Source organism: Glycine soja, chromosome 18, assembly GCF_004193775.1.
Source record: "Glycine soja cultivar W05 chromosome 18, ASM419377v2, whole genome shotgun sequence".
In the NCBI taxonomy this organism is placed as follows: domain Eukaryota; kingdom Viridiplantae; phylum Streptophyta; class Magnoliopsida; order Fabales; family Fabaceae; genus Glycine; species Glycine soja.
The window spans coordinates 30,575,729-30,587,757 of record NC_041019.1 but is presented as its reverse complement, the minus strand read 5'-3'; the positions used below and the strand labels follow the sequence as shown (position 1 = coordinate 30,587,757).

Here is a 12,029-nt window from a genome sequence, read left to right as displayed (position 1 = left end):
ACTTTATGGTCTGTTCCTAGCACCGTAATGTAAAGAGTAAATTCATTCAGTTCAAATTCTAAAAATACTTTCTAGTCAAACTTAAAATCCTATTTCATGATACTAGTGATAAAATAGAATTAAACATTACGAACAAAATGACCCTCTTGCCCTTCATCTTTGGCTTGATTTCTGGATCTAACAAACAACCATCGAAACATAAGGAATGCATGAATGCATCTTCCATATTTAAACAAAAACATTAATAAATGTACAATATATAAAACAACTAGAATTAAGGGAAATTTATAAGAAAACTATTGCAATCAAAAGAAAAGTGCTAACATTTAAATCCCAAAAATAACTAAAATATCACACTTATCAACTCCCCCCAACCTAGAATCTTGCTTGTCCTCAAGCAAAGTATAGAATGAAAACTATAAATAACAATAGTATAAGTATAATATAAAATTGTTTCAATATTTCTACAAAAAACTATGAACATGCTTTATAAAGAATCAACCTCTAAAATGATTGGAACAACATTTTCAAAATGCAACAATGAGAAATGAAAGCACAAAGATGAAATTCACATAACCAAATGAGATTAAGATCAATTCGCATTTTGTTTCTAAAGAACATGAGAGAAAATACCTGATTCACTCAAATAGAGGAAAACCTCTCAAAGGTGTACGATTCTCACACATGTAAGTGTTTCATCTCAATTCCAATAATTAGATGTCATAAATCAACTTCGCAATTCATTAGCCATCAAATAAACAATAAAGTGCATAACCTTCATGGATCATTATGACTTTTAGGGTTAGGCTTGGCTTGAAAGATATCTTGGTCTTTCTGGATATTCAAACATACCTTGAGAATAGGAAAGCAAATATAAGAACAAGCTAGCATCTCAAATGAATCATCACTTCCTATCCCTCCCCTTTTCAACCAAGTTATCACTATAGTAGAAACTCTTTAAATTAATACTTGGTAAATTAATAAACTCTCTAAAATAATAAATTTGTTCAGTCTCGACTTGGGCCAATGTAAAAAATTGAAAAACTCGATAAAATAATAAGATAATAATTTTTCGTGAGATCCCTTTATAATTTTCGATCCCAAGAAAATCATAAATTAATAATTCATAGAAACTGAAAAATATATATTACACTCTATTGAAATATGATTCAATAGTTGTCTGTTTTTCTTTAAAGTTCAAGTCTATTTGGAGCTCATCTCTAACTTTTCTTATTGCATCCAATAGCTCAGGTGTTGTATTTTTGTATTGTATCATAAAGTTGTGAAGAGTGTTCGACGCCATAAGCGCTTCCTTTCGCGTAACAGGCTCCAAAGACACCGTATCATCTTCGCTGTCATCCTCTGCATTGTTCTCAATGATAGTACCCACAATATCTTCAAAACTCTAAGCCTCCGAACATGCTTCATTTTCACCTGGGTAGTTCATTAGATTGTCGATATCCATTTATTACGATAGCCACATTGATTGATCATAGTCTCGAGGTCTTGAGTTTCTTCATCAAAAGTGGATTCATCCAAATTTCTTGCAACGTCACTAGCTGAATGAATTTTACAGTGTCGAAAGCAATTCGCTATTGTTTCTTTTCGAACATCTATCGTCCAAGTTGGGATTGCCAAATTGATAGCATCAAGGGCATTTATCTTCCCTAGATCAGATTGTCCCACCTCATAACCTTCCAATATTTTGCGATAAAACCTTCTACGATAATGCATCTTGAAAGCTCTTATTATCCCAGCATCGCAAGGTTGAATTTTTGATGTCATGTTGGGTGGCAAGAAGAACAACTCAATGTTTCTTAGCCCTTCAATATTTCTTGGATGTGCTGGACAATTATCCACCACAAGTAGAACTCTTCTACCATACATCAATTGGTCAAATGAAAGAACATTGTAACATCCCAATTTTTGTAATCTAGATTAAAAATGATTGTTATTTATAAATAAATAGAGTTTTAGAAAAATGATGAGATTTTATAAATAAATAAATTAGGAGATATAATTATTAATTAAAATAATGATTTGAGAGAAAATAAAAAGGGTATTTCATTTATTTGTTTGATAGAAAATAAAATAGAGTTTGTTTTTATAAAATAAATAAATAAAAAAATATAGAGCAAATAATAGGCTGAATACCCTATGTATAAATAGTTATGTTAAGTCAGGTGCCTTTTTTGGCCTCATTTTCGTTTTTCCCCTTCTCCTCTCAAAACCCTTTCTTTTTCCCGTAGCCCACCAAACCTGTCTCAGAAAAATGACGATCTCGGACTGGTTCACCGTTGGATCGTCGTGAAATTTGAGTACCACGTTTGCAACCGAATTTCGAACATTCTCACCGTTGGGAATTTCAAAATAATATATGAGCTTAGAGGTAAACCCTTTGCATTATAGCATTTTAATTTCCCACAGAAACCCAAAACTGTCTCGGTAAAACTACGATCTCGGTTTTGTTAACCGTTGGATTTTCATGAAATTTGGATATATTGTTCCAAATTCAATTGCGTACACTTCCATCATTGGGATTTTCGAGATAATATTAGTGGAGGGAGAAAAAGGAATCGCATGAAGACAGTACAAGTGGAGGTTTCAATCTCTTCTCCGTCTCTCTGACGTTTGGGAATTCTATCGGAGCAGTCGGAGGAATAACTAAAGGAATCTCAGGGAACTGCTAGAGATGTTACTATCGCTGGCTGAAGACACGTGAGTCCGCTCAGAGGTAAGGGATGAGTTATTCACAATTGGGGGTTAGTGAGAACATGTGTAGGGATCCTTAGAGAACTAAATTTGGGTTTATTTTAGGATATTTATTGAATTATAATTTTTCTTTATGATTATGAATGCAATATTATTGTGTTCTATGTACCAATTGATGTCCTGATGAGAATTGATTGATAAACTTGAGTGCTCTTGATGTCTTTGTGTTTAACCCATGATTTTGATTAATGGATTTTGATACAATTGTGAGAAATTATTTTAGAGGCTTTACATCCCATGTTGTGATAAAATCTTTTGTATAAATTGTTATGTTGAGGTTATGAAATGATGATTCAAACTGTGAGTATGTGATAAATTGAACATGTGACGGATGATGAAATACATGTGTATTGAGATGAGATGTGTGAATTGAGTTGTGAACTATAAACTGTGCAATCACACAATTGTAAGACCCTTTAAGGACGACGAGTATTGTGATGGGATCCACTGTGGGAACCCGACGAGTTAAAATGATTTTGAAAACAATTGAGTAAATGTGTGTATTGCATAGTTCATAGATAAAGTGTATATGATTCATGAGGTGTGATAACATGTTAAATTGAGATTATACCATTGTGATTGGGATTAAGTGTATGTGATAAATTGAGTATGTATATGATTGAGATATATATGTGCATTGAAGTGTTGTGTGCATTGAGTTGTGAACTATGAATTGTACAATCACACGATCATAAGTCCCTTCAAGGGCGACGAGTTAATGCTGAGTCCCTTTTAGGGCGACGAGTTGATGCTAAGTCCCTTTTAGGGAGACGAGTTGATGTTAAGTCCCTTTAAGGGCGACGAGTTAATGATAAGACTCTTAAAGGACGACGAGTTAAAATTATTTTGAGAACAATTGAGGAGTCGTGTGTTTTGTACAGTTCATAGATAGAGTCTGTGTGCTAAAATGTTTTTTGGGTTGGACCTGAATCAGGAGGGAGTGGCCCTGACGGACTCTTTGGAGTGTAGGCCTTGGGGGTCACACGGTTTGAGTGCTCCTTTAAGCCTATGTTGATCCCATACGGTTGGAGCATACTCGCAAAGCACTGTGACCCTGACTGGTCTCCCTATGATATTACCTAGTGAGAGTGACTTGACTTATTATTGTGTGGTTTGCCTTGTCATGTACTCCTAAGCGCCCGACAAGGTTTTTCACTGACATGGTACCACATTGCATATAGGCTTGAGTCTTAGCATAACTGTCACATACGCTTGCTAATTGTTTATTTTGAAATTGATGTGTTATTATGTCTTGATCGGGGTGTGTGATTCCTGTGTATAGTGATTGATGATTGAAAGGTGTGATTGATGGATGAAAAGTGTGATTGATGAATGACAAAGTGATGAAATAATGTGAGATATGCTAAGTAAATTGTATTTGGCTACTATATGTTGTGTTGTTTCTCTCTAGTAGTTAGAAATGTGATAACTCACTCCCGGTTTGCTGTTTATGTTTGGATCCTGTGATGATCTTGAACTTTGTGTTCGGGGGAGCAGATGAATAGGTGGATGACTATGAAGAACCTCATGCTAGAGGACATGGGAACACCACACTCTGATAGGATGTGACATTAGGATATAGGTTCTATATTAATTGTATGAGACTTAGATGACCTTCTTGTTAGACAAGTGGCCTCAGATATCTTAAGAAGGGGGGGTTGAATTAAGATATTACAAACTATTTCCCCAATTAAAATTCTATCAAGTTATAAATTCCCTTAATAATAAACTTCTTAAATATTGATTCAAATAGAACAATTTGAATATGAATATAAAACAATAATAAATAAAGGAGTTTAAGGGAAGAGAAAGTGCAAACTCAGATTTATACTGGTTCGGCCACACCCTTGTGCCTACGTCCAGTCCCCAAGCAACCCGCTTGAGAGTTCCACTATCTTGTAAATTCCTTTTACAAGTTCTAAACACACAAGGACAATCATTCCTTTGTGTTTAGAATTCTTTTACAACAAGAGACTCTCGGTCTCTTAATCCCTTTTCAGAATAAAGAAGAAGAGAAGAAGAAATCTCTCTTGAAAGAGATAGATTGAACAATTTGAGCACTCAAATAATTCCTTATTGAATCACAAGTGTTTTGGCCAAGGAATTTGTAAGAGGATAAAACGATTTTGCTTTTTAAGAGGATAAGACCTTTTTGTTCAGAAAACTCTTAGCAAATTCGTGTCTCAAGTCACATATATATAGGCCTTTGATGGCCATTCAAAAACCAAATGAAAAGATGTGACTGTTGAGAATATTTTCTGAAAATCTCCTCTGGTAATCGATTACAGTATGTGTGTAATCGATTACAAGCTTTAAAATTTGAATTAAAACGTTCAATAACTGCTGGTAATCGATTACCATATATGTGTAATCGATTACACAGTGCAAATTTTGAATTCAAATTTTAATAGCTGTTGTAAATCATTTTTGGCCACTGGTAATCGATTACATCCTCTGGTAATCGATTACCAGAGAGTAAATCTCTTGAAAAAGACTTTTTAACTTAAATTTCTTGGCCAAACCTTTTGCTACTTCAATTAGAAATTCCCTTCCTATTTAATATACCCTTCCTAAGACTCTAGAGACTATCTTGATCATCCATCTTGAATATCTTTAATTTCTTTGTCTTGAATAAAGCTTTGAGAAACATGTGATCCTTTGGCATCATCAAAACATTCAGCTTGATCCTTTGTCTACACTTCTTTGAGTCGAGATGACTTTATTATTTATTTGGACAAGTTTGAATATGATGTAAAAGAAAGTGAATGTGAGCCTTTTACCCATTTGAAAAGCTTGTATTTAAAAATGTTTTAAAAATACTTTTAATTAATATTTGAATTTTTATTCTTTTATTAATATATATGTGAGGGGTAGAGGGTGTCACAAACTTATTCATCAAAAAGCACACTAGTCATCCATGCTTTTTTTGTTAGCTCGATACTGACAATCCAAGTTATTCATGTTGACATTCTTGAAGCAACAAGACTTTGCATATTTCCCAATAATCCATAGAGGGATATTTTCAAAGCCATCATCATTGCAACAAATAACTACCGTCAGCCTTTCTTTATCTTGCTTTCTTCCTTCAAGTTGTTTTGTTGCCAGTGAATGATCAGCTTGTAGCCTATAAAACAACCCAGTTTCATCCATATTGAAAACATCTTTCATAGGGAATTGATTAATTTTCTCCCGAATCGATACCAATTTTTGCTCCATGTCTTGTACATGAACAGACCCATTCTCGCCAAAACGACGAAATGACTTTATGCCATGTCGGTGCTTGAATTTCCCAAGCCATCCTATAGAGAAGTTAAAATCTGAATCATCATGAGGGTACACGAGTTTCATTATATCTCTTGCCTTCTGCAAAATTAATTCTCCTGTGATATTCACACGTTCTTGATGCTGGAGAAACCACTCATAAACAACCTTCTCCATGTCAGGATATTTTGCTTGTTTGTGTCTTTTGATCTCTGCTCTTCCCTTTTTTATTTCAGCAGAGAGATAGTCATCTGACCACTTAAGTGTGTTTGATATTGTTCCTTGACTAACTTTCAACTCAAATTTCCCTCAAGTCATCTCTGCAAGTCTTTTTGTGTGCTTGCAGGATTATCTCTCTTGTACTCACACAACTCCTTACGTATTTGATCTGACATAGTTGATTTTGCAACACCTTTTAGATGAGAAACCATCTTGTGAGATATGGTTTGAATACTCTAACACATTCATGTAATTTATATATGCCAAACTTGCTTAAGAATACATTGAACACATTTGTTCCTCTTGTTTACATTTACTGTACTTCAAAAGTCATTATTGATTTCCAATGCATATGAACACAATAGTTACTAATTTACGTTGAGTCCCAAGGTTCGCCGCAACATAATTCTAAGAGGCATAGACTAATTTGCCTTTTTGTTTGGTATGTACAGTATAATTACTTAAAAACTCTTTAAATTAATAGTTATTAATTTATCGATAAATTAATAACTCTCTAAATTAATAAATTTCTCCGATTTTGACATTATTAATTTATAGAGTTTTAACTGTACTTCTTATACCAAGATCCCAACTTATAAAATCTACAACAACTCTGTACAATTTATAACATAATGTACATAACTCAGACATTCATTTATTCACAAAGAACTTGTTTCCTTTTTCTTTTTCTTTTCATTCTTTTCTTTTCCATACAATAATTAAATATTTAATTTACCTTAATACCTTCATTTAAAAATAGAGTATTTTCATCACATTAACCACCAAATGACAGGAATCCCCAACAAAACACCTTTGCTCCCTTAACCTAAGGTAAGGTAGGAAAATTTTATCCTAGGTTAGTGTTCCAACAAAATATGAAGTGTTTGGCTCAAAAGGGCTTGCAAATGATAAAATAATATACATTGGGATAGCTTTTTGGCAAGTGGCTTAAAATGTATAGAAAGAAAGAATGCCTAAATCATATCCATGAATCATATGTTATGACAATTAAAAATTCATGCAAAATTAACTATAGAACATATCAATGAGGACACTCAATGTAAAATCTGTGATTGCACACATTCACTAATGCTTAAGGCCTGTTTCCATGTTCAAATCAAATTAGTGTTTTGAAAGTTGTTCGTTATCAAGTCCATGCAAAAACATCTAAATTCATTTGGTTATTTGGGAAAGCCATTAATTGTTTTTCATTCTCAATGTTTCCAAACAATCACTTTGTTGTGTTCTAATCCAATCAAAAGTAAGTTTCAAAAACACCGGTTGTTGATTCTTTCCAAAGCATGTTATGTCCAAGAAAAAATTTATGTAGTCCCAAAAAGAGTTATATATAATCTACAACTACACTAAGTGAACAAAATATATCAATGCACATGTAAATCAGTCAAAAACACAAACTTGCGTAAGTTTCCAAGCAAAAATCCAAAACAGTAAATAAAGTAATAAAGTTCTAAATTTTAATACAAAGTGATAAATGAACATAAGTCAGTTACGAATTTTGAAGATCATGGTTGAGGAGCTTAGTCTCCTCCAATGAAATAATCAATAGGATCAGCCATGTCTTCATCCTTCTCTGCTCTTTCTTTTCCTAACAAATAGGTCTATCCCCAGGCCTTGCAATGATAGCTTTAACAAATAGATTATACATTCAAAATAATTCTCCAATAAAGACTTAAAAGTAAAGTTCATAAATATAATTCAAAAAATAAGACATAAGATTAAAGTAACACAAATTAAGACAAAGTTTAGAAACACTGGGTTGCCTCCTAGGAGCGCTTCTTTAAGATCTTTTAAGTTGGACGCCCTTCTTATGGTTAGGCTTTCTACAATTGGACAGCAATGGTGAGCCAATGACTTCTACTGTTTCATCATCCATTATTCTTCTCTTCTTTGTAAGCAAATCCTTCATGAATTTAGCATATGTTGGCATATGCTCTAACGCCTTAGAAAAAGGAATGTTAATTTGCAGTCGTTTGAAAATGTCTAAAAAATGTTTGTACTGCCTTTCCTTATCTTTCTTTGATAGAGCATGTGGATAAAGAAGATGCTCAACTGAAGGAATTTTAATTTGTAATCGTTTGAAAATGTCTAAGAAACATTTGTATTGCCTTTCCTGATCTTTCTTTGATAGAGCATGTGGATAAAGAAGATGCTCAACTGGTGGATAGTTTACTACTGCTTTGCCTTTGTCAGTGGCTTGCTTCTTTGATTTCTGACTCTCCTCTTCACTTACCACTTTCTCTTCCACTTTTTTATTAGTCGCTACTTCATCATTTTTCTCCTTTTCTTTTTAAACTCCTTCTTTTTTATCACTTTTTTCTACAACTCCTTTATTCCTTTTCTCACCATTATCCTTCAAACCAACCACAGTCCCCCACCTTGTTGGAATTGCATTGCATTGTTCCTCTAAGTTAACCTGTGTGTTTGCTGAAAAAGATCCTGATGCAATCCTCCTAAGGAGGGGACCCATCACCAGAGCCATGGCTAGGAGACTCCAGGAAGATTGGGCCAGGGATGCAAGAGAAGACCCAAGAATTCTCATGAGTCTTAGGGTAGATTTTAGGCCCATTGGGTAAGTATAAGCCCACTTATTTTTGTACATATTAGATTAGGATTTCATTATTTTTTGGGCCTTGTATTTAGGGTTCCATAGTGTAGGGAGGGTAACCCACAAGTTTAGGGTACCCTAGTAATGTAGGATTTTTTAGCCCTTGTATTTCAGGGCACTTACACTAGTTTTTGAATTAGGGGTAGTTTTGTAATTTCATATGCATTAAGTGCACTATTTGATGTGTGTGTTGGGAGAGACATTTAATTGAATTGGGAGAATCCCAATCCAATTAAATTTCGGACCAACCTAAGGGGGAGGTGAACATTTGCTTGTTACACCCCATTGCCACATCATATAGTCATACTTTATGCATGTCCTTCATGCTTTACATGCCTCATGACACCTAAGCACACTTAGTGAAGAATTTTGGATTAGTGGGCTGAACCATAGCTGAAAATTCACTAATCATAATTAGTGAAATTTTGGCTCCAAATTTGACTCCACAAATTCAAATTCAAATTCAAGTGAAATTTGAATAGAAATTCAAATTTCCCTCCAATTTTGTGTGACACTTAGGCTATAAATAGAGGCCTTGTGTTTGCATTTTGCAACTTTGATAATTTGAGAAATTAGACTTCAAAGTTCATACCTCATTCTCCCTCTTCTCTCTCTCAAAATTCCGTTCCCTTCTCTCCTTCTCCGTCCACTAATCTTCTCCTACCTTCAAGCTCTTATCCATGGCTTTCTATGGTGGTGAGTTTGTTCTTGGCTCCTCTTCTCCTTGAAGTGGCATCTCCAATCACCTTTCCTCCTTCTCCATTCCGCTGCCACTAATCTTGAAGAAGCAAAGGAATCCATTGATGAAGAAGATCCAAGGCCTACAAGCTCTACATGGAGCTACATTAGATCCACTTCCATGCTCAGACAATAGTTTTGTCAGTTGTCCAACCTGAACTTCAAGATTTTTAATGGAAGCATTAGTGCTCTGTTAGAGATAGCGGGAGCAACATGAAGACGCTTTGGAGCTTGAAGAAGTTTTGTCTTTTTACATGCCCAACTCTTTGAGTGACATTTGTATTGATTATTGCATCTTAGTCTCTATATTTTCATATGTACATCATACATGATCATATAAAGGAAAAAAGATTATTTCTAAAGTTAGAAACTTCTTCAATGCATAAAACTCTCTGTTTCAATTGATTACAATGCTAATCGTAATAAATTATACAAGTGTTTCTAGCTTCCAAAAAGATTCTCGTTTCGATTTAATCGATTACCAGTTAACCATAATCGATTACACAGTTTAGTTGAGACCATGTCTTGTTTTTCATGAGTCTCTGCTTTAACCGATTACCAGGTGTTAGTCATCTTATACGACTAACTTTTGTATAGAAAACATTTTCCAAAACTTGTATAGTTCCCCCAATTTATGGTTATTTCGTAGTAGTTTGTAAATAAATATTGTTTTATTGTTAAAGTCGTCTCTAGAATATTTCCATTGGATTTAATGATGAAATCTGTGCAATTTCAAGTGAAAAAGAGGCTAAGTCATGAAGTGTTAAAAGTGACAGTTGAGCTTAGCTCATCAGTGGCCTAAGCGCGCATCCACTGCTAAACGCAGTTGTAGCGCGTTTAGCATGATAGAAGAATCTGACAGAGCATCAATATCAAGGCCGCGCACTAAGTGCGAGATCAGTGCGCTAAGCGCAGCAGTTGTCTTCAGCCAAGCTCAGCGCACGACTGGTGCTAAGCTCAAATCCACTTACTCGCGCTAAGCGCGAGGGTGGCGCTAAGCACAACGTCACAGATTCAGAGCCTATTTAAAGCCTATTTTGTGCAAAATTAAGGTACGGAGATGATTTGCACAGAATTCCAGAGCACACCACAGTGCCTATTTCGGGAAAAGAGCTCTGGAGGTAGCAAAAGGAGTAGTTTTTGCAGAGATACCTAGGTTTTGTAATCTCATTACTGTTAGGGTTTTTCTGTAATGGCTGGCTAAACACCCTTGTTGGGGATTTCTAAATAACAACTGATGTAATTACTTTAATACCTAATTGATTGTGTTTCTTGTGTTCAATGCTTCTTTTAGTGCTTAAATTTTTATGCTCTTGGTCTGATCACCCATTTGTGTGCATGGTCAGGTGACTTTAGCATTGGAAAATGTATTGTTGCCTTAGAACTTGAATGAAGCAGGATTGAAACTTAGTCTTAAATGAGGGATCTGCGGATTAAGTTTTGGTTTTAATTATGTTGTTACAGTAATGTTGTTTGGTCTAAGTCTAGTCCAACAAGAGGGATATGAGGACAAAGCTTAGGCTAAATTAGTCTAAACTTTCGTAAGCTATTTAAGCTAAGTCTAGTCCAACAAGAGGGATCAGAGGACGAAGCTTAGTTTAAGTTAGTCTAAACCTAGGAGGGCTGTCTAAATTAAGCCTAGTCCAACATGAGGGATCTGAGGACGAAGCTTGGATTGATTCAGTCTAACTAGGGATCAAGGTTTAGTAATTTAGGCTAAAACATAGAACACAAAAGCATGATTGATTAGAGAAACATCTTTATATACATTAGCTGGTTTGTTAGAAAGACCCACCACCTTTACCTACTGTTGTCAATCTTACTTACTTGCATTTTTACTGATTTTAGCTTAGACTTAGTTTAATTTTGTTCTAAATCATCAATTATCAATGTTTCTTTCAACAATGCCTTATTTCTGAATTTAACCTTGTCTAAGACTAGTTCCCTGAGTTTGATACTCGGATTCATCTGTTATAATTTTAAATACTTGACGATTCGATGCGCTTTCCGGCAAACCAGATTTCCCTTGAACATATTTGTATAAAGAAAAAGTGGACCAAAAAGTAATTGCAGGGGAAATCCAACACCAGGTGATCATAATCGATTACTTCACTTTTAAAAGTATTTCGTAAAATGATCAAGAACACTTTAATCGATTACATCAAGAATCTAATTGATTACATTGTTCTTGAAAGTTTTCCAAATATTGGAAAGAACACTTTAATCGATTGAAATGATAATATAATCGATTGCTTCTTTGAAATAATCGATTACATTGGATATTTAATCGATTACAAGCGGTTATAATTGTTCTCTCTATAAATAACTACTTTGTGTTTTCACTTTAACAACAACGAATAGAAAAAGAAAGAGAGAAGAAAAAGTGCATAGAATAAGTGTGCGACTCACAACT

At 34.5% G+C, this 12,029-nt stretch overlaps 1 pseudogene; it reads right to left on the bottom strand.

Annotated features, from left to right (window-relative positions):
* Nucleotides 1-1,147: 1,147 nt before the first annotated feature.
* Nucleotides 1,148-6,464, bottom strand: LOC114395327 (annotated as a pseudogene).
* Nucleotides 6,465-12,029: the final 5,565 nt, after the last annotated feature.